Genomic DNA, 22,336 nt, shown 5'->3' with positions numbered 1-22,336 from the left:
AATATAAAATTGATGTTTTTGGTAGAAAACATGAAACATCCATTTTTTTTCATGTCTTGAGTCAGAAAGGCAAACCAACATATAGAAGACATACACACACACTTCAACGGACAGAGCAGAGCAAGAATCTCTCACAATCACCAGAAATGATTTCCCTTATTTGAGGCAACTTTAGTCTTGGACTTGGGCATCTTCCTATGTTGGAAGATGGTTCTATTTTCCTCCCAAAATACCATGGAAACACCGTCCACAGACAGCCATTCTTCAGACTGGGTTTTAGTAAGATTCAGTTTAAGGCTTAATCACATGACCAGAGGACAAGAACTTGGGGACAGTATCACCACAAGCTTTGCTAAGCAACAACCATCCATCCTATACTGAGATGACCTGACATGACAGTGGCGATAGCCGTCGCCCCTCCGCTCTGGGCTGCTGGTGATCACGGATTTATTTTTCTGTGGCCATCTTGTCTCACAAGGTCCTGCCTTTGAAAAGCTGCCCAGATTTAGGGCAGGACTGTCATTTCCCCATTCTACCTGGCATTCACCAAAACCCAATAAACCTCCCTAGACTCAAAGCCACATGGACGAGATAATTAGGGGGCCCAGGGCAAAATGAGAATGGAGGGCCCCTTGTTCAAAACATACTAAGAATTTCAAGATGTGACCGCAGAATCTCACACCAAGTGCAAGTCCCTGTGTGACCTTGTCGGTCACACACCCACGAGGCCACGCCCACTCGGTGGCACCCTGCCGTCCCAATGGCAGCTCCTCAAATCCACCCAACTCAGGAAGTCATTTAAGAGTTGCCAGAAAGTAAACAAAAATCTCCAGGAAAGGGGTTCATTTAAAAAAAAATACGTCAGTAGCTGACTCCATAGCTTATAGCTGCAAGCTACCTGCCAGAGCTGAGCACCTGAGCTCACAGAGCCGTTACACGGGACTCTCACCTCTGTTCTCCCAACTGCACCAGCGGGTGGGCCACCATCAAAAACACCCACAGCCACCTGACACCGTACGCGTGTGGGACGGGCACTGACCCACATTGCACGCTAGCAGAAACCTCTCCTGGGGAAGGAGGGTCAGTGTCTTCTTCTACAAAAGCCCCACGGCTTGGCAACTCGCAGCTGGGATGCTGTTCAGGATCAGGGGTGACAGTCCCTCCCCCTGGAAGGGCCCCCTCCTCAGAGGATGCCTTTTGTTCCTCCAACAAATATTTACCGAGGCACCACCTCTGGGCAGAGGCCTCAAGGAGCTTGCTACAGGGTAGGGAACAATGAGGAGAGAATTTTAAATGCTAACAGCCAGTCTCCCAGAATTGCAGTGTGTTTTTAGAAGGGAAGGTGAGGGGCAGACCAGGTGGTGAGGTCAGCACAGTCTCCCCTGAGGGCACACCTTCTCTCCCCTCTCTTCTGTCCCCTCCACCTGATGCCCTCCCTTTCCCCCTCCTCCCAGCCTGTGTTCACCCTTCCAAACCCTGCCCGAGACTGTACCATCCCGCTGCTTCCCCTTAAACTCGAGACGCCTTTTTCCCTGTCTTCTCATGGCCCCTTCTATCTTCACTGTGAAGTCCACGGTTAAAGGACTTAACCACTTCATGGTAATCGTCCCTTACCGCATGAGTAAATGATGTAAAAGATTCAGCACAGTACCAAGGCCATGGAACATCGGTAAATGTTTCCCTGTGCGTATCTGTCTGCCTTCCTACAAGCCTGAATGCCTTAGGAGCTTCTGTTTTCATCTGGGATCCACAGTGTCCACATGTGGACCTGGCCGTGGCAGGGGGGTAATAAATATTCATAACACGAGTGACCTGAATGGCCAGTCACACCCACCACACCGTTATAGACAAACACGCAGCTCACGCTGTATTAATAAGTCGACCATAGAGTCAGGGGAACGTAGCTGCCATACCACACCCAGATTAAGACATCATCATTAACAAAGTGGCATCCCCTACAGTCAGGTGGGATATTTTACTTGCCCAAAACCCAGCTAAAAATGGAATGCTACCAAGCTGTATTTGATGTGGGATACCTCAATAATTTAACTCGACCTCTGTTCTAGGAATCTGTGTTGGTCAGAGATAACAGAACCTACCAGACTCACGCTACTCTAGTTACACACAGACCGTTTGCCCCTTGCTACACTCCTCTAGCACGGAGCCTTCTGTACTGAGGATCTGAAGAGGCTGAGTCCTGACAAGTGTCAACCTTCACACCCGAGCAGGGACTCAAGAGCCAAAGAGCTGGTTTGCCTTTATAGGCTATGTGACCCTGAGCAAATGACTTAACCTCAGTCTCCTCATCTGTAAAATGGAGATGATAGGTCCTACTTCATGGGGTCATGGTAAGGATTCGTTGTTTCCAGAACCCTGCCTGGCACATGAGAACTTTATACGTAGCATCATCATCCTCATCGCCTTTGTCCTGGCTCTGGATTTCTGTTCCTCCTAGCCACCATTTTTCTGTCAGATGGTTCCAAATCTCCCAGCCCATCAGAATCACCTAAAAAACATCTTTTAAAAATCAAGGTACTAGAGACTCAATCCACAGGTCCAAGGCGGGCAATTCTAACAGACAGGCAAGGTTGAGAACCTGGGTGAGACTCTGCACGGAGACCCTGAGACCAGACTGAAGTGAGGGAGACACAGCCCCTTATTCACAGCAGCATGATACTCCTCCGCACCCTCTGCATTGCGTGCCCAGCTCTGCATCCGAGACTAAGGACGCGTGCTAGCTCAGGATGCCCTCCCCCAGCCAGCTCCATGGTGGCTCGCTCCTTCCTTTGATTTACCTCCCCTTTCTTTCTGTCATAGCCTGGGGTAAGAACCAAACAGGACACTCCATCTGGCACCTGGAGCTCAGGGCCCAGCTTCCCCGGGGGAGGGCTGTGGCCAGGAACAAGCAGCTGGCCACCTCAATGTTATCTGTCGCCATTTCCTTCCTCACCCATCTCAGCCAGGGGACAACTTGTTCTGAATGAAATGATTTTCTGGAAAGTTAAAATTTAGAACAAAATTGCCCGAAAAGAAAGTGGACAAAACTATTTTTTGTTTCTGGTGGCCATCTTTCCAGCGTCCTCTGGATTGTCCTGCTTTCGTAAACAGAGGATGTTGGATGCCACACCAAGGGCTCAGGACCGCGTGTCTACCAGACATGAGTGACTCGCAACCACTGACAGTTTTTTTAGCTGACTCTTCTTTCGTTTCCTACCCTGCTATCGATTAGTCCTTTGTCACCATTTGCCCAGGCCAACAGGTAATCGAGCCTGTCAAGCCAGTCACTTCAGGATTATACTTGCTGTGTGAGTAGGTTCAGGGGAAAATCAGATTAAGCCTCACAAAGTACACAGGCTTTCAGTCATAATTTTTCCCACCATGCACTGCAGATGTGGGGCTATCCGCCACGTGGTCCAGTCTGTCACCAACTAGAAATTCTACCATCTCTTAAATGCAGTGTGCTTTCGCAGACTTGGTGGTTTAGGCTTCATTAGACAATAAACTCCCCATGATCACAGAGTGCATTTTTCTTTTCAGCCCTGCCCCGCGTCACACGAATATTCAAGTGGGAATTTCACCGGAATATGCTGTAGTGCTCTTTATGCACACACGCTATTGGACCCTAAGACTCTGACGGCACGATTTCCATTTTCAGTGAAACACTGGGTCAAGTGATACAGCATATCCACACTTGATAACATGGTTTTATTTGTTCAAGTAATCTCTATACCCAGCATGGGGCTTGAACTCCTAACCTCGAGATCAAGAGGTTAGGAGCTGGCCAGGTGGCCCAAAAACGTGGTTTTAAAAAGAGCATGCGCACGCACGCACACACACACACACACACACACACACACAAACACACAAGAGAAGCCTACCTTTCTTCCTTATTATTCTCAAATATATCTAATAAAACTTGGTTTGCTTGTGCCTGGGCAAAGTACACAGTTCAGATTTTTTTTCCTCCACCAACGTCTTGTTGTAAAGAGAAATAAAGTGGTTTATTGGGGTAGTTAGATACTGGGCTCTCCTCTTTCCCTCTATTATAACAAGGTCTGCCTACGCCCAGGCTTCTTATTTAAGGCAGGAGGTTTGGGTTGGCTTATTCTTCAACCCCCAGAAGGCGTGGGACCCTTAATGTGATGGGTACCTTGAGGACAGCTTGGGAACATTTGAATCGGCAAATTTCAGAGGCCTGACTATTCTGTTCAAATTTCAGAAGAGAACCCCAGTGAGAGAAATCCTTATGAGAACAGGAGGTAATGTATCATAAACTGGTGATAAGATAAAAGATATCTATAAGCAGTAGGAGTTAAGGCAACTCCTTAGAGAGACTGTCAAGGCAATGGGAGAGAAAGAGAGATTAGAAAGAACAGAATGGCCGTTGGGCTAATCCAGAGAAGGGGTTATTCCAATAAAAGGGAAGAAAGTCCAGAAGGGTGGGTGACCACAGGCAAAAAAGAGAGGGACTCAAGCAACCCTCCATCAATGATACCATCAGGAACAGAGAGCCAAGGAAGAGTCAAGGCAAGCCACTCCCCATGGATGACTCATGGCCTGCCCCATCCCATTCCATCCCATCCCCAAGACTCTGTTTAGTGACAACAGTAAAGAGGAGAGGCGGTGGAAGGGGCAGCATGATAAAACAACAACTCCTTCCCACAAATTCACTTAGAGATCATCCAGCTCAGTTTTCCTCTAAAAACTTTCCACAGGAATGTTCCCGTCAGCAGAGGAAGCTAACTGAAGAATCTGGAGGGATGGCCTAAAGTCATCCAAACCACCAAGCATGTTTTGCCCTAAAAGTTCATGTAAATGTTTTGTGTTATAACATGGCATATTCACGTTCTTTTTTTTTTTTTTTTAATTAAAATATATCTTGGATCTTTCGGCAGAACAGATAACTTGGGTGACATAGGCCCGGTTTACCCTGCGGCTCTGCACATGTGTTCACACACCCCCAAAATGGCCCACCCATGCTGGTGGTTGAAGATGTTGGCCTCTACCCCAGCCTCCTCCCTGACCAGTTTGGGAAATGAGGACAGAAAGGCCATGCAAGGCTACCTCCCAATGTTGGGGCCAGTGCAGACCCAGAAACAGCCCCTGGTCTCAAGGAGGCCAGGGTCCCACAGAAAGTAAGCAGGTGGACAGGGTAGGGGACCCAACCCAGGCTTTGCCATCCCACACTGGTCCTCCCTTCTGCCATGCTGCTTCTCATGGCCCCTGAAAAGGCCCCCATCTCTGTGGCCCAGCAGAAAGTTTCTAGAGAGGGAGGCCTGGCCATCTCCAGATTCTGGCTAATGCAACACTCCTGTGGCCTTCCATAATGGAAGACGGCCAGTCTGCTAATCCTCTACCTGCCCAGAGAGGCAGGCAGGGTCGAGTCACATGGTGTACCCATTCTTAGGAAACTGCAGCTCACTGCTTGCCCAACACCCGAAGGACACAACTAGATCCCAGCCTGGCAGAGCACATGTTCCAGAAAGGCACATCTTCTCTGGGGAGCCAAGCCAGAGCAAAGCTGTTAAGACCAGACTGTCTTAAAGACAAATCACAGTTTAGTCATTTGAGAGGACAGAAGGAGTGGGGTGGGAGGGATGAAGTCCCAATTTGGCTAAAATTGGACCCAATATAAATAATTAAAACAATCAGGCACATTAAAAAATATCTCTGCGGTTCTCTCTCCCTGTTTCCCCTACTTAAACTTTAACCCCACTCTCCCACCAGAAATGGAGGCCAAAGGAGGAATTCAGTGACACCGCAAAACTTTCATTATATCATTGGGTCTTAAGAAGCTTCTTAAATTTCCACATGATGCTGGGGTTCAGGGCAGAATTTCTACTCATTTATGTGAAGCTACAGAAGGTCCTTTAACCCTGAAAGAAGGTCCGGGGAAGTTGTGGGAAAGAACACATCATGCGAGTATATGCACTATTTTTTAAATTCCTGTCTTATCGTGTAGGCAGCCCTCCTGTCTGGTTGATGTTTGTACCCACAGCGCTTGGCCCATGGAAGGCTGGATACAAGGGTTCGGTAAGAAGTGCCCTAGAGGGCTCTGGAGTTGCATGTAAGTCTGGAACAGCAGACTCACCTGCGCCGTGACCACCCTCCCTCCCCAAGCCCATCTTTTGGGATCTGATAGGGCGACAAAGGAAGGGACAGGGGCCCAGCATTTCCAGGCACTGGGCCGGGGAGCCAGGGCCTTACCTGAAGCAGGGGCCGGTTCCGGGACACGCTGGGAAAGCGCCCTCTGGCCTAAGTGAGAAGGCGGGGGACACTTGAAATGCCTTCACAGTTGGGAGGGGAGGGTGTTAAGAGGCAAATAAATAACCAGTGAGACTGGGATGTGGAGCTCCCTGGTTGGCCCAGAAACAAATGAATCAGGAAATCGTGGCAGACAGACCTGAAGCCGGTTAAGGGAAGTGCTCTCATAATTCTTTCTGGAGATATGTTAATCCCGCCCAGGGTGTTGTCCTGCCCGCTGGGGAGTTGAGGCCCCCCAGGCTGAGAGGGGCTGGGGCCACATGAGCAGAAGGCCGTGGACTGGGCCATATTGGAGTACTTCATGGTTACACGTCTGCCCCTCATTAATTTTCGTATAATTTTTCAATTCTTAGCTGTCAGTTTCAATGAACAAATTGCCCCTTTGGTGGAGGCGGTCCTTGTGAACCTGGGGAGTGCAAGTTAGTCCTGAGAGATGGGCTTGCTTGGACCCTAGAGCCCGCTGACCCGGTTTCTAAAGGTCAGATGTCCGGAGTTCCCTGAAGTTCTCAAGAGCAGGTGATCTGCCCCACCAGGGGACGTCTGGCAATGTCTGGAATGCTTCTGGCTATCACTCCTGGGTGAGGGGCTGGGGGGGGCGGTTTCCACTGACAGACTCGGAGATATGGGCAAACATCCTGCAGGGCCCAGCATGGCCCCACAACAAAGCATTACTTGGCCCCAAATGTCAACAGCGCCCAGATCAAGAATGTGTCCTAAGGAATGTCCTCCTGGGAGGACCTGGCCGGGGTGGGGGTGGGGCTCAGATGAGGCAAATCTGACCCCTGGCTCCCTGTCCCATCTTTCCAGAGGCTACAACACCCCTTCCGTGCCAGGTACTCCGTTCCGTGCTAGTAACAGTGCAGTTAGGAAGCCCCCGCCTCCAATAAGCACCCAGGCAGTCCTTAGGATCGAACCGGAAAGAGCAAACTGCCATTTAAGGTCATAGCGGCTGGAGTGACGTTTCATGAAGGACGGTGATGGGATGGGGTCGAATGTCGTGAAAACAGAGGCCAGAGGTTGGGAGATAGGCACAAAGGGTGGTGCCCGTCTGTGGAAGGAAGCCACTCACCACCTTAGGTCCATGCAAGCCACCCTTCCTTGGAGAGCAGAAGAGAGAAAAAAGGGGCCCAGAGCTGGGCCCAGGAGGAAGGTGCAGATGGCACTGATGGTGTGTGATGGCCACGGCATCGTGGGAAGAAGCACCTGGGATGGACAGGCTCTCGAAAATTTCATCAGCCCAGGTTAATCCTTGCCCACAGGGAGGTCACAGCTCATGAGGGGGCTGGTGGAGATGGGGTAAAGACCAAATTTTGCTCCCAGTCCATTCATTTCGCCGGTGCTCGGTTCACAGTTTGCCCGAGAGAAGCACAGGCAGTCTCTTTCCAGATCAAACTCTGCCTTTACAGGCGAGGATAGATTTGTGGACAAGCAACAACAGAAAAGAAAGTCTGCCTCTCCACTCACGGCCGTCGGAGCCATTCAAGCCGCCAGCACAGGTGTCCTCTGGAGCAAGTGCTCAGCAGGGTTCAGTCCCTGGTTAAAAATTAGTTTTGAGGGGCACCTGGGCGGCCCCGTTGGTTAAGCATCTGACTCTTGGTTTTGGCTCAGGACATGATCTCAGGATCATGAGATCAAGCCCCGCACCTCGCTCAGTGCAAAGTGGGCTTAAGATTCTCTCTCCCTCTCCCTCTGCCCCTCCCACTCCTGCTCTCTCTCTGGCAAACGAACAGATGAATCTTAAAAACAACTCATTCTGAGAACAGTTCATATTTAATTTGATGTTACGTCCTGCACTGTCATTCAGCTCTGAACCACGGGGCCCTTGCCCTTCCCCACCAGACCACCTCTCTGGCTAAACCGGAACAACCAAGTTCCCTGAAAAACCACAGCAGCTGGTCTTCCAGGCTCTGCTCCCAGCTGTTCCCCAAGTTCAAACCACTACTGTCTCTTCCAGTCTTTCTGCAGCTTCCAAACACTAGGATGAAAGGGATACAGGAGAAGGTCTGCATGGTAGAGATCCGATCAGGACGTCAGGAATGATTGCTGCACGTCTGCTCAGTCCGCGGCACCGTGCTGGCCCTGGCACAGATGGACGAATACAGCACCAACAGTATGGAGGGGGCAATGGTACACCGCTCGACAGTCTTGGTTCAAATCTCACCTCTGGGGGCGCCTGGGTGGCTCAGTGGGTTAAAGCCTCTGCCTTCAGCTCAGGTCATGATCCCAGGGTCCTGGGATCAAGTCCCACATTGGGCTCTCTGCTCAGCAGGGAGCCTGCTTCCTCCTCTCTCTCTGCCTGCCTCTCTGCCTACTTGTGATCTCTGTCAAATAAATAAATAAAATCTTTAAAACAAAACAAAACAAATATCACCTCTGTTCCTTAGTAGGAAACAGGTGAATAACTCACTAATCCTTACTTTCTGCATCCATAAAATCAAAGTGGTAATAGTTCTACCTGCTTAATTTGTTATGAGGCTAACGCAAATTGAGACGGGAGGTCTCTGGACTAGACAAGCACACAGAAGTCCTCATTAAAGAGGGCTGTTACCATTCTCAGAGGACCTACAGGTTGGCTGTGTTCCCCTGAGCATCTCCCAATGGCTTCTGCAGGTGACCTGCCATCCCCCCAGCCCGAGGACTGATCTTCTGCAGGAATTTCAGGGACCAGCTTCAGACTCCTATGAAGCCCAAAATGTACCTCTTTTCTTGGAGGAGCAACATAGAAATACCCACGGTAAAGCGGCTTGGTATAACCCAAATTCGGAAGGGAGAGATGTGTGCCAGCCAGAGTTATCTGGAACGGCTTCATGCTGGGGGGAGAAGCTGACCTCATCAGAGATCAAACTACTGAACAAGAAGAGGGACTTGCTAAATGTTTTCTCTGAAGCTCAGACAAGCAGCAGGGGTGAACTTGGGTATGTTGTCCATATGATTTCCATGCTAAAGGCAGAAATCAAATGAGAGCAGAGCATCATGACATCAGGAAATACAAACAGGATAAGTACTCCAACAAGGTTTTAACATTCTTTATTTTGGCTATTTCGATTTGAGGTGTTAAAACCTACTTGGCTTTGTCATAAGGACACAGGGACTTGCAATGCACTATGGGAAATCTAGCTCTAAATGACAAGAGGCTGTCTAGCAAACCCATGGGCGTGTAATTTTGAGGACGGTGGGAGTTTCTCTTTTAAAAAGCTGCACTTGAAGTCCATCTGAAGGGAGCTATAGTCCCATGGAAGTCGATAAGTAAGTCACTATGAGAGAACTTTGAGAGATTAAGGCTCAAGTTATGTTTCCAGAAAGACAACAGGTAAGTCTTCTGGACTCTACTCCTCTATAGCGCCAAGGTCAGAAATCCCACCTCTCATTAATCGACAAACATTTCCTGACACCAGCCATAAACTCAACCAGTGCGAAAGATACAAGAAAGTCATAAGATGGACAATGGTCAAACAACTAACCACTCTCTCCTTCTCTGCCCAGCACAATCTATATATAAAATTGTTCAATGAAAGAAGCATGCAGGGCCATTAGCCAAAAATGCCTCTCTCAAAAATAACCATCCCCGGTTTGAGGGACTGTTTCCACATTTGTCTCCCTGTTCATTCCTCAGCTTCTTTAGGAAAGAACTGGTTTCCTATTTATTGCTATATCCGTAATTTATACTGCCTGACACATGATAGTCAATATCATTTGTTAAGTGAATGAATTAAGGGATGGATGATGTAAGCACGTATATATATGAATGAATGAAGGGTGACCGGAAAGTAGGGTTTAGGATCACAGGACAATTAGAACAAACCAGACTGGAATAACAAAGTGAAGACAAAATCGAAAACAGGTAGAAAATCTTTGGTGGGGCAAGAGTACATCTTGGAAAATAGAGGAGACAGGTTAGATAGATCATTCCATGATAATGTTCACTAAAAATTGCTTTTACAATCTTTCTCCTTACTCCATCATTAGAAGCATCTCCCTAAAAAGGCGTTTGAAAACTGTAGCTATTTACTCTGTATCCCAGTTTTGCTCATAGTTGTGTCCACGGCCCTTGGCAGATACAAGAACACAGCGATACAATGATACAATGAATACTGTTAAAAGACTACAAGATACAATGAATGTTGTTAAAATAATGAGTTCCTGATGTGAGCTTGCTTTCCACAGCCTTGGCTATGGCTGTCCCTGGTCCATTACCAGGAAGCCAAATTTCAGAGTCCTAACACTTGCTTTCCAAACGGATTCTGTCTTGGACAAAGACCATAGAATTAGAGTTGCCCAGGCTCTGGGTGGTGTTGGGTGATTATTAAGCCAGGCTTGATCACATAGGTCTCAAAAGGTCTCAATAGGCCTCAAAAACCATTTAGAACTGTGACTGCAGTCTTCACAGTTAGACCTCCTTTTGAGAATAGAGCAGATTGCACAAAATGTCGTAAACTGGCCGCATGTTCATCTGAGCAGCCGTAATTCAAAGTGATGGTGACGGTAGGTATCATCAGGATGATGCTGTAGGGGCAGGTGGGGTTCCCACTCCTGGATTTCTTACTTGTTTAAGGTCTGATTTAAATCAGAAGTCTGGTCTTCACCTCAAAGATGACTGGATCAGGTAGGATTCTACCACCTACTCACAACTTCTTTCTTCTTCTTATTTAAACAAAATTCTGTCCCTGAATCTATATTCACCAGCCCCGAGTACACCGGCCCTATTTCCACACTAAAGACACATTTCTTCCCACTTCAGACAAGAGCGGAGAACCATGCTCCATCTCTCAACCCCCCGTTAGCTGGGACAACTCTGCCTTCTCCCTTTCGACTTGTCCATCTCCTCTCCTCCCAACAGTTACGCCCTCATCCTGGTCATGTTCTTCTCAGACCCACAGCGTCTGCTCTCCAGTCTCCCTCCTGCCTGGCCTCCTGCTCTCCAGCACCTGTCGTCACCCCGGTTTGGTGGCTCTTTAACTTGGGGACCCAATTCAGAGCCTTGCAGACAGTGAGGTCCAGCCCCATGACAACTGACTCCAACTTCACAAATCCCTTCTTTGGCATCACATCTACTTAGCCTCCTTCCTGGGACCCCGAATTTGCCTTGTGTCTCTAGCTCCATTGACCTTCCCCACGTCAAGGCTGCCGATTATGTTCTTAACCTCTGCTCAGGGTCCAGTGACGGGACAGCATTTATTTATTTATTTCTAGCTGCGCTTCCAAACGAGTCTTGCCCTTTGAACTCCATTCCGTAAGGCTTTTTTGTTGTGAAATTGCTAGGACTGGAAACTCCATCACACACTTTGACCTACACACTGGCCATCTGCTCTGTGGGGTAAATCTACATCCTCGAGGACCCTTTTCAAGCTAGAAAAACAGTAAGTTAGCAAGACTGCTTTCCGAGCTCTTTGCAAACATCGGAAGCCTACAGTTCATGAAAGCCGACAATGCCATGGGTACTGGCAACGCGTTTTCAAAGCGAGGGTCATATGCTTTTTAAGGACCCTTCTCTACACTTTATCTCCTTTAACTAGTTCTCTGGGCTTTAACTCTGGTTGGTTCCAGTTAGTCTCGTGCCATGCTGGGCAGTCCCCATCTTCAGATAAGCTTTGTATCTGTAATACTTGAGATCTCTTGCACTGTAGTAAGTTGGGTAAGTCCTAGATAATAGCATGTTTAGGTAAGGATCTCTGCCCAGAACCTCATTAAAACCACCCCTTCTTCCTGTTTCCATGCTGAGGGGTTACTCTGAGGTTTCTAAGTAATGCTTTTGGCTCCAGTAGCAGGAAGGCACTACGAGGGCTGAGCGACCTTCACAAATCTTTTTTCAAAATTAGAGATAATTTTAAGAATCGAGGATGAGATGACTATCGATCTGTCTCATAAAGGCTAATTTGTAACTCAGGAGCCCGAATCAGGGCAATGGTGTCCATTATTAAATATTTCCTCAGATACACTGAATAAAAGCCTCGGTTTGACTCCAACCTGTTAACAGGCCCGTCTGGAGTGTGTCTTTCTAGCAGATGTGTCACTGATTCCAATTCTGTTTCACTTTGCTCCTTCCTGGGTAGATGGTACTCTTCTCTCATGCTGTATATTTTTCCTGAAAACCAATTCTTTCTCTCCCCACAGAGGAAAGTAAGATTCGGTACTTTTAACTTAGGACTTTGACTTGTTCCTGTTGTCCCTGCCCACCTACACACACACACACACACACACACACACACTCCTTCTCAGGATACTCTTTCCTAACTGCAGACACTTGAGGAATAATCACAGCTGGGTTAATGCTTTCCTAATTTTGAAAAAGAGAAGGTCTACAGACCCTCACCTTCATGAGAGCTGATCGCATAGGGGACCGTATCTGAGCACGACACGCAAGCCACTGAGAATCCTGCTGTTGGTTACCTTTTGTTACTCACTCATACTTGTTGAACTTAGATTTTTGTGCCCAGTAAGTGCCTGATAGAGCAAAGAACCCTCTTGAATGTTTAGACCACGAGGCAAACCTGTGAGGCAGATAACCATGCGTCTATCAGTGCCGATGGCCAGACATCCTCTGAAAGTTTTTTTCAAGGATCTCAGCTCTTAGGTGAGTGCTCCGCCCGGCTTAGTCTGGTTACAGCATTAAAATCGCATCTAGAGAACTGTCCTGGTTTTCTAAAACAGACCAGAATTGAGGACTCGCGCAAACACCAAATCATTCCTTCTCTAATTCCTAGAGAGGATGGAGAAATTCAGAGGCCAAAAATTAAGTAAATAAAGAGGTAATTACAAGTGCCCGTTTCCTTGACAACACCCCTCCCCCAGCCCTCCTGCCATAGGGAAAAACCAAAATGAAAGTGACGAGGGGTAGCCACACAGCCACGCTGGGTTTCAGCAAGCCCGGGCAATCCGCAGCAGGCTCGGACCGAAATACAAATAAATCAATTTATATCGGGGCTGCCTTTTGTGTAGTATTATTTTTGTGGTTGCCATAGAAACGCCAGGGACGGAAGAACGTGTTGCATGACACAGGAGACCCATCTGTAACAGGAACCTTTCTCCCCGGCTTCATCTATGGCAGAGAAAACGCTCTCCCCCAAGGGGAGGGGGCCGCAGGGGCTGCGGGGGGACTCAGCCCAGAACAGCAGCTGGAAATCACAACATGGAAAGGCACGCTCGCCCCGCGGAGCACAAAGAAAGGGCGCGAACCCCTCTGCCTTTCGGGCTCTGCGCCCTCCACGTCCCCACGGTCGCCTCACTTCCTTCTCCACCTTCCACTCTGCCTCGTTCTGTACCTACCCCTTCCAGAGGTTTAGTGAGGTCCAGCCGAGGAGAGGAGAGCAGGGATAGAGAAAGAGACACAGACATCCGCCACGCCCAGAGGTGAAGTCGCCTGGAAACAGCACGAACAGCACATACCTCCTTTCTGGCGGCCCCTGGCACATGGGCTTAGAAATCAGAAACTGAAAGGGAGCAGGCTGGGGTGCAGAAATTGCCACTAGTTTATAGGAGCTGTAAGTCAGCCAACACTGGAAAGAAAAACCGAGACTCCACCCATGGGGTGGACCCTTCGGGGGGGAAAAAAAAAAAGTGGTCCTCAGCTGACGTCTCTCCCCACCCCATGTCACTTCCTTTTAAAGCTACAATTTAGCAGTTAAGGGGAGGGAAGATACGGGCTGGTGTAACATGAGTCACTCCCTTCCCCTTCCAATTAGTGTGAGGAAGTGCTCCGGTTGGCTCCGCGTTTGGAATCTGTGGCTCGGGAACCTGCCCGAACCAGAAACAAAGCCCGCTAGGTGGCCCTTTCTCTTCCTGCCCGCGGCTCCCCAAATCCTGTTGCATCCCCCGGCCGAAATGGCTTCTCCAGCCTCAGCCCGGACGGACTCAGGCCCCGGCTGCGTGGCGACCTGGAAATCGTCCTCAGCTGGCTCGGTTTTAATTCAGCAAGTCTGATCGCTTTGTTTCGGAGGATGCCCGCACTCTGCAATCCCCCCTCACCTCTTGCCGCTGCGCTGTGCTGGGAAGGAGGTTGCTCTCCACCCAGGAGAGCCCCGGAGCACCTTCAAGGAAATAATGCTGAAGACTCAAGGGATCGGAGAGACGTTAAGAACCGGCAGAAAGAAGCTCTGAGGTCCATGTAGTCTCTCCCTGCAGAGCAGCCCCCCAGGATCGATCACCCCTGCACACAGGCTCGTGCTCGCGCGCGCGCGCGCACACACACACAGGCACACTCAGGCACACTCAGGCATGCACGTGCACGTGGCATTTACATGTAGTGTGTTGGAGAGGGTCTGGGCAGACCTTGATGATGAAACAGTGTCATCGCAACTTTAAAAGAGGGCGGGCTGTTCAGACTCCAGAAATGCCAGGTCTCTAACCTTCCCACAACATTATTTCAACCTCTAAATAGTTAAAAGGTATGTCCTTCAAATGTTCACCGTTGGAACCGTAGTCGCCAATAACATTTGAGTTTTTAGGTATGACTCCTGCGTTCATTCCCAGTCTTTGGATGTTTATGATTGACAGGGAAAAATCAAATGCTCATGTATAACTAGACTACATTGCAGAATTACTCAGACCTACCAATTGCTAAAAGCAAAACAAAGCAGTATGCCATGAGAACAGAGAAGATGGAAAAGTTTTTCAGTTACAGTGGGGGAAAGAGAGGGCATTCATGATTGAGGAAATGGGGTTTGGACTGGGTCCTATAGGGTGTGTGGGGTATTGATGATGTGTGGTGGGAGGGAGGGAGATGGGACATGGTTGAGGCAGAGGATGAAGGACATCAAAGACAGTACAAAGGAGTCTGAGAGCGGATCTGAAGAGAAAACCCATTTGTGAAAATGGTTTATTTTAATATCCATGTGAAAGTTAATTTGGCCATAGAGAAATGCTTATAAAAGATGTTTGCAAGAACTTTCTTACAGACAATGCAATTTTAAAGAGTTGTCATAACTTTTCAAATTATGTTTTAAAACCCATCTATTTCGGGGCGCCTGCGTCGTGTAGTCGGTTAAGCAGCGACTCTTGATTTTGGCTCAGGTCTTGATCTCAGGGTCATGGGGTGGAGCCCTGAGTCCAGGTCCATGCTCAGCAGAAAGTCTGCTTGAGGATTCTTAGGGCACTGCAAACTGTAAGGGGTGAGAACAAGAGGCGAGTTCAATCAGCAAGACTGTAAGAAATTAATGCTGATCAGTGGAGAAACTTAAAAAGGCATAAAAGATAGTGGGGCGCCTGGGTGGCTCAGTTGGTTAAACGTCTAACTCTCTATCTCAGCTCAGGTCTCGATCTCAGCTTTGCGAGTTCAAACCCCAGGCGGGGCTCCATGCTGGGCGTGGAGCCTACTTTAAAACAAACAAATAGAAGGACACAAAAGATGTAAACTATACATACCAAAAAAAGATACACAAATAGCCAAGAACCATCAACAACGACAAATATGCAACCTCACATGAAAATATAAGAAGTGCTGTCATTTCTTGGCCTTTCCACTTGTCAAGCATTCAAAAAATTGTCCTGCAAGTAAAGAAGATGCCATACGATGGGCTCCCTCCTCTCTCTCGCTGGTGACAGTGAGTTGGTACATTCTCTTTGGAATTCAATAAACAAGATCTATCATGAGCCTTTAAAATGGTCAGACTCTTTATCCAATAATTAAACTCACAGGAATTTATGTTAAGGAAATAAGCAGAAATGACCTCAAAGACTTAGACACATGTAGATCCATCAGAGTCATGACAGTGAAGACTGGGAACCATTTGAATGTCTGAAGGAGCATGTTAGGGACATAAATGATGTGACATTCATGTACTAGAACATACTACCTAAATTCAAAATGCTGCATTTGAGAGACATGAGGAAACTTTCACAACATGTTAAGTGAAGAGGGAACTAAGCTATATATAAAACATAAACTCTTCTTTATAATTACACAAATATCTATTGCATGGCCTATAATGGATCAGATAGTGTCCCCCCAAAATTCATATCCATCCGGAACCTCAGAAGGTGATTTTATTTGGAAACAGGGTCTTTGAGAATGTAATTAGTCAAGATGAGTTCATACCGGATTAGGACAAGCCCTAAATCCAATGACTGGTGTTCCTGTAAGAAGAGGAGAGGCTGGAGAGAAATATACCCAGAGAATGAGGTCATGGGATGGCTTGGAGGCAGAGCTTGGTGCAGTGTGTCTGCAAGGCAATGAATGCCAAGCCTTGTGTTCTGGCAACTGCTAGAAGCTGGGAGAAAGACATGGAACAGATTCTCCCTCAAGCCTCTAGAAGGAACCAACCCTGCTGCCACTTCTGTTGCAGACTCCTGGCCTCCTGAATTGTGGAGAACAAACTTCTGTTCAGTATATGGTTACTTGTCATGCAAGTCCGCGGAGGCTCATGGGGTGTACAAAAAAGTCATTAAACTGTTAATGATTATTTCTCGGACTGTGAGGCTGAGGGTGATTATTATTGTTTCTTTATATTTTATTGCATTTTGAAAAAATTTCAACAATGAATATTTATAACTTTTTTAGAAGAAAATGATTATGAGTAAAAACCCAATGATTCAAGGTTTCCAAAGCCATAGTGTTAGAACAAGACTATTCTTATTAGTCTTAATAATTATCATAAGAATTGACGACTTAGAACAGAAGCAAAGAATCGTCGATGATAATTTAACGTATTGTAGCCCAAAGATTAAAGTATTTTCAGAATGCTCTGTTAAAGAGGGAATGCTATGTGTTTCAGAAAAGTTTTTTTAACCTAAATTTTGGTACTTAAGATGATGAATATCATTTATCTAAAATGCTAACTTACATACTGTATATTTAACTGCCAAACTACATGGTTGAGTTATTAATGAGTATTTCAAACAGCCTGTTCTCTTAACACCTTGTTAGCTGTACGCTGACACTTTTGCTTTATTTTGTTTGCCTGGTATTATGATTACAAATATAAGTAAATCCATATAAATATATAAACACTTTGAAAATTTCCTCAAATTATAAAATATGAACATATCATAGATTTGCGATTATAATTACCTCACTGTTAAATTAGGAGTTGTGGCTGTTCCAAGTAGACAAAGAAAAATGTGTAAATAGCAAAGTCAATTTGATGTTTGGAATCTTTAATCTGATGTTTAATAGTTGTATATTTCAATCAACTCTAATTGAGCCTTGCAAATGTCTCATATACTGTCTGTAATGACCGACAAGCTCTTAAGGCTTTGTTATTATTGCAATCATTTTAAGTACATTCAGATAACTTTAATGTGAACATTTAACGTTCAAATAACATTAACTATTATGAAGGAGAGTGCCAAGGAATGAGGCAAGATTTCCTCCTCCATCAATGGTGATTATGTCCTGAGTCATTACCCAAACATTAACGTGGATGCAGGACCCCATGTCCAACAGCTCTAATGATCTTAACTGGGAATTGTGTTTTAAGTCTCTTAAAAATTATTCTCACTATTCAGGTGTCTCTTTTTTCTTCTAGATATCTTCAGGTCCATTCAATCTGGCAGGGATGATTAGAAGATCTTTCCCTCTTCCTGGATCTGGGCACTAAGCAGCTGATCGGGGGGCAAATCTACCGCAAGAGGAGGAACCCCGTCCAAATCAGTGAACTCCCAGTGGCCAGGCAGCAAACTGAAAATGTTACCAGCCTCATGATCCGATTTGAAGAGACGAGGTAATGCGAAGGAGTACTGGAACTTAGCACCTGTGTTCTTCACCACCCAGTGAAAAGAGGGCACAGTATTTTGAGTGGTACATTTAACCCTGGATGATTCTCCACACTTGCATTTTAAAAATTGCGTGATTTAAAAAAAAATTGATAAGCATGAATTGCTTTTATAAACAGAAAACTCAAGCATTTTCATTTTTAAAAAATAAAGTATTTATTGTTATTGCGACATACGCTTTTCTGGATCTGGCAACCATGTAAGCTTGTAGCCTAACGACACCTCAGAGGGTAACTTAATCCAAGCGCGCTTGTGGACCGTCGCTCGGGCATCACCTGGGAGCGTGGCCGATGCAGTGTCTGGCCCCACCCCAGACCTCGCGAATCAGAAACTGCGTCTTAATGACATAGGGGGGACCGTCATCTGCCCATCAAAGACGGAGACGTACTTGTTTTAGTCCACGTCTCTCATTTCGTAGACAGTTTCATCTCAGAGTCCGGGAAGGCCGGGTCCACTTGACCCGAGTTACGTAGAAAACACAGCTAACGAGGCCGCTAAAGCCAAGACTCCCTTTTTAATGATTCCACCTCAAAATTCTTTCCACTGTCTTCCCCAGGCTTCCGGATGAAAAGCCCGTCTGAAAGAAACGCCACTGGCATAAAAATGCTAAAAAGAGAATTTTTACTTAAACCCATGTTCGTTATTCTAAGGGTAGTTATTAAAAGTCTGTCTAGACGCCATACATTTGAGTTTGTACACAGAGAGTCAGTTTTACCCGAAGAAAGTCTTGGAGTCCTGGACCAAAGCTGGCAAAAAGCGTGTGACATCTTTTCTCCACGATCACTCATTTTATCTTGGTTGCAAGCCAAAGCCATGGCCAATTCAACAAAACTTAGCTTCGCGACTGATTTCCAAGAGGCTATAAAAAAGGAAATGGTCTCCGTGGGCCTCCTTGTTCCGGCCTCACCATTTTCCAATCTGCTTGCTCCTTCCCCGCAGCCTGCGCAAAATAAAAATAAGGAATGTGGTTTCCCCCTCTCTCATCTCTGGCTTTGGGTGCCACCACAGTCCCCTGTAGAATAAGTTTCCTCATTAAGCTAGCTTTGTCACTTGCAACAAAGGGTCCTAATTCTTTTTATTTTTTTATTATTTTATTTATTTTATGTTTTAGAGAGGGAGAATTAGGGGGTGGGGAGAAGGGAGGGTCAGAGAGAAGAGCGGAAGAGAGAATATTAAGCAGATGGCGGGGCTCGATCTCACGACCCTGAGATCACGACCTGAACCAAAATCAAGAGTCAGGTGTTGCACTGACAGAGCGATCTAAGCGCCCTGAAGGATCCCAATTCGTCATGTAAGTTTTCAGACCCTCAGCTTCATTCCTAAAATTCATGATGAGACAGTAGATGGGAAATACCTGAAGTAGTGTAGAACCTCAAAAAATGATCATTCTTGGGAAGCCCGGGTGGCTCAGTCATTAGGCATCTGCCTTCGGCTCAGGTCATGATCCCAGGGTCCTGGAATCGAGGTCCTGGAATCGGGGTCTTGCTCAGCGAGGAGCCTGCTTGTCCCTCTCCCACTCTCCCTGCTTGTGTTCCCTCTCTCGCTGTCTCTCTCTCTCTGCCAAATAAATAAGTAAAATCTTTTAAAAAAATCATTATTGTCTCCTCTCCTCAACCCACTCATTAAAGCAAAGACGACTTACAGACCTTTGCTTTTGGTTGGCAACTCGCTCCTAGCCCCTGACACATTTACCCCATAAACTGAAGAACATCTTCATGGACAAACGCTCACTGCATCCCAAATGAGCTAAGTCCCCTGGCGATCTCTGGCCCCAACCCCGCCTGAGCTGCGCGGTGCTGTCTCACACGCATGCGCACGCGTCTGGTCCCCTGCATTTGCGGGTGGGAATTTCAGAGTCCCTTTGAGGCTCCCTCCTCCTGCGGCATCTCCTCCTCCCCACACCGTACTGGTGATTCTCTTCTCCAAGGCACCTGGGAGCAGCCTCTCTCCTCCCCTCCCTGCTGCTGGCAGAGGTGGCCGCGGTGTCCTCCTCACAGCTGACCGCAGAAACCTCTTCTTCAACTTTGTGTAATAAACACATTTAAGGAAAAGTTTCAACTCCCCATAAAATCACCTTCTTCATTTTCATGTATACTGTGTTCTTTCCCCGTCCTTGCTCACGTGCGTGCATATTTTGTCTATAATCATCTAGAAGATGCCATCGTATTTTTATGTCGTATGTCCTAAAGGATTTGCTCATCAGGATTTTCATAATCTTCTTACTGCTTTCCAAATTATCTACCTACTCAGTATACAACAGTTTTCATGACTATTCTCCTGTGGGATATCGCCTGCTTCCTGCTTTCCTTTCCTGCGGACCATTCCTTGCTTCCACTACTGGGCAGTAAGCACTTGGTGTCGGAAACCCCTTTGCCACTGTTTTGTAAATTAGGAAGCTGGGTGACGCCCCTTCCTCAAGGTTACACAGCTGGTTAGCAAAGGCAGGACTGCCTCCCAGGTGCGCCTAACCCAAAAGACCGTCTTCTTGACCTCTGTAGTGTCCCACCATTACCGCAAACAAGCTTTTCTCCTTTGGGGTGATGCCCTAAGACAGAGTCTCCGAAGAAGCCCGTTTTGTGACTCGCTCATGCATGACCTCGTGCATTAATCCGCTGGCACTCGTCACCACCTCACTATCATTTGTTAATTTCTTCCCGATGTTTCTCAGATTTCACAGTCTTAATACCAATTTTAATGTTTGTGCCTTGCATGTGAAGTGCACGCTGTACTTACCCTGACCATTTGCGGGTATTTTTCGGTGAGACCCAGTCCTAAGCCTTGACCCTTTGTGCCTCGGGCTGGGTGTTTGGCATTTGCCTGTGAACTGTAATTTGTCGGTCTGTTCCTCTGCCATCTCACCTGCTTTGGTTCATGATTCTGTTTCCACCCCTTGGCCCGTCCTTCCGTAGTTCAGGTCTTAGTTCATCTGCTGTGTGTGGTGTAAGCAGTTTAAGATGATTAGTAAATTGCCATCCTGTCCTGCCCCTGATTAAATAAATCTGCTCTTGTTCAGGGCACACTGACATAGAAAGAATGTTTCTGGAGAAAGCAGGTGTCGGGGAGGAGCCTGGCGGAGGAGATCGGTCCTGTTGGAGTTGGGGTGGCTTTTCCCAAGGCGGGGTGCACACTCTCCATTCCTCCTCCTGTGGGGCTCAGAGATGTGGGCCGGGGGGAGGGACTGAAGCGTTCCCTGCCCCATCCCCCACACCCACCCACGTCCCTGCCACGGCACAACCCTGTCTAGAGGACTTGAGTCTTTGGTCCAGGTGAAGCTGCAGGACACAGGATGGATCACCAGCCATCTCCCAGAGGCCCTCGGGTGGCCCAAGGCAATGGATTTTGCCCGTCAGGAGAGGCAGACTTGGAGCAGCTGGCTGGATGTCTTAACAACCAACGCCTGGCTTAATTGTGAAATAAACGCTTGCAAGCCAATTCTATAGTTGAGCCTAGAGGAGGGGGAAATGAATGAGGAGGCTATGGTTATTCTTTTGAGGAAGAAAATACACCCTTCCTTACCCCATCCCCCTTACTATCTACCACTCCCCCCCCATCCTTTCTTTGTAATCTTAGCACTGTCTGGGTCATTTTTAAGAACATTTTTCAAAATAGTCATATCAGGATTGGAGGGAAAGCAAGTTTTTTTTTTTTAAAGATTTTATTTATTTATTTGACAGACAGAGATCACAAGTAAGCAGGGGGGGGGAAGCAGGCTCCCCGCTCAGCAGAGAGCCCGATGTGGGGCTCGATTCCAGGACCCTGGGATCATGACCTGAGCTGAAGGCAGAGGCTTTAACCCACTGAGCCACCCAGGCGCCCCGAGGGAAAGCAAGTTTAACTGCATGACAGAATCACTGGTGGGACAACGAAGAAACCAGTAACTGTGAAAGAAGTAAAAAGTATAAAGATTGGAGAAAAAGATATAAAATCCATTACTTGCAATGACATGTTTCTATAAATAAAATTCCCAAAGAACCTGTGGATAACTTATTAGAATTAATAAGGGAGTTTGGCAGGTCCCCGCACTGGCATCAGTGACAAATTGTATTTTCCAAAGATGCTCCTGGCAATGTCTGTCATCCCATCCCACATGCTGCTCTGCACTATAAGTTATCACTCCCTCATCAAGAGATGCGGTTCCCTTCCCCTCCCCTTGTATCTGGGTGGCCCTTGGACTTGACCGTAACTGATAGAAGGTGATAGAAATGATGCTGTGGAATTCCCAGGGCTCCGTCAGAAAAGACTGGGCAGCTTCCTCCTGGCTCTTGGAACATACTTGGGCTCTGCAGGGTTGCTCCCGGTGTCCCCTTTCTCAGATCCTAGCAGCTCAGCTGTGAGACACCCAAGCACATGGGAGGTCATATGAAGG

The 22,336-nt window shown here is 47.2% G+C and overlaps 1 protein-coding gene across 2 annotated transcripts in view; it reads right to left on the bottom strand.

Annotated features, from left to right (window-relative positions):
- LOC111158652 (1-acylglycerol-3-phosphate O-acyltransferase 4) overlaps positions 1–13,741 on the bottom strand; it is a 117,120-nt gene extending 103,379 nt beyond the window's left edge. The window contains exon 1 of one of the 2 annotated variants that reach the window (XM_022520838.1): positions 13,528–13,741. The gene's annotated coding sequence lies outside the window, so the exon portion shown is untranslated. The remainder of the gene's footprint in view (positions 1–13,527) is intronic. The other variant, XM_022520839.1, reaches the window with a different exon arrangement.
- Between the last annotated feature and the right edge of the window lie 8,595 nt (positions 13,742–22,336).

Source organism: Enhydra lutris, unplaced genomic scaffold, assembly GCF_002288905.1.
Source record: "Enhydra lutris kenyoni isolate GAN:26980312 unplaced genomic scaffold, ASM228890v2 scaffoldscaffold62, whole genome shotgun sequence".
Lineage (NCBI taxonomy): Eukaryota > Metazoa > Chordata > Mammalia > Carnivora > Mustelidae > Enhydra > Enhydra lutris.
Note: the sequence above shows the minus strand (reverse complement) of the source record. Positions and strands in the feature narration are given on the sequence as shown.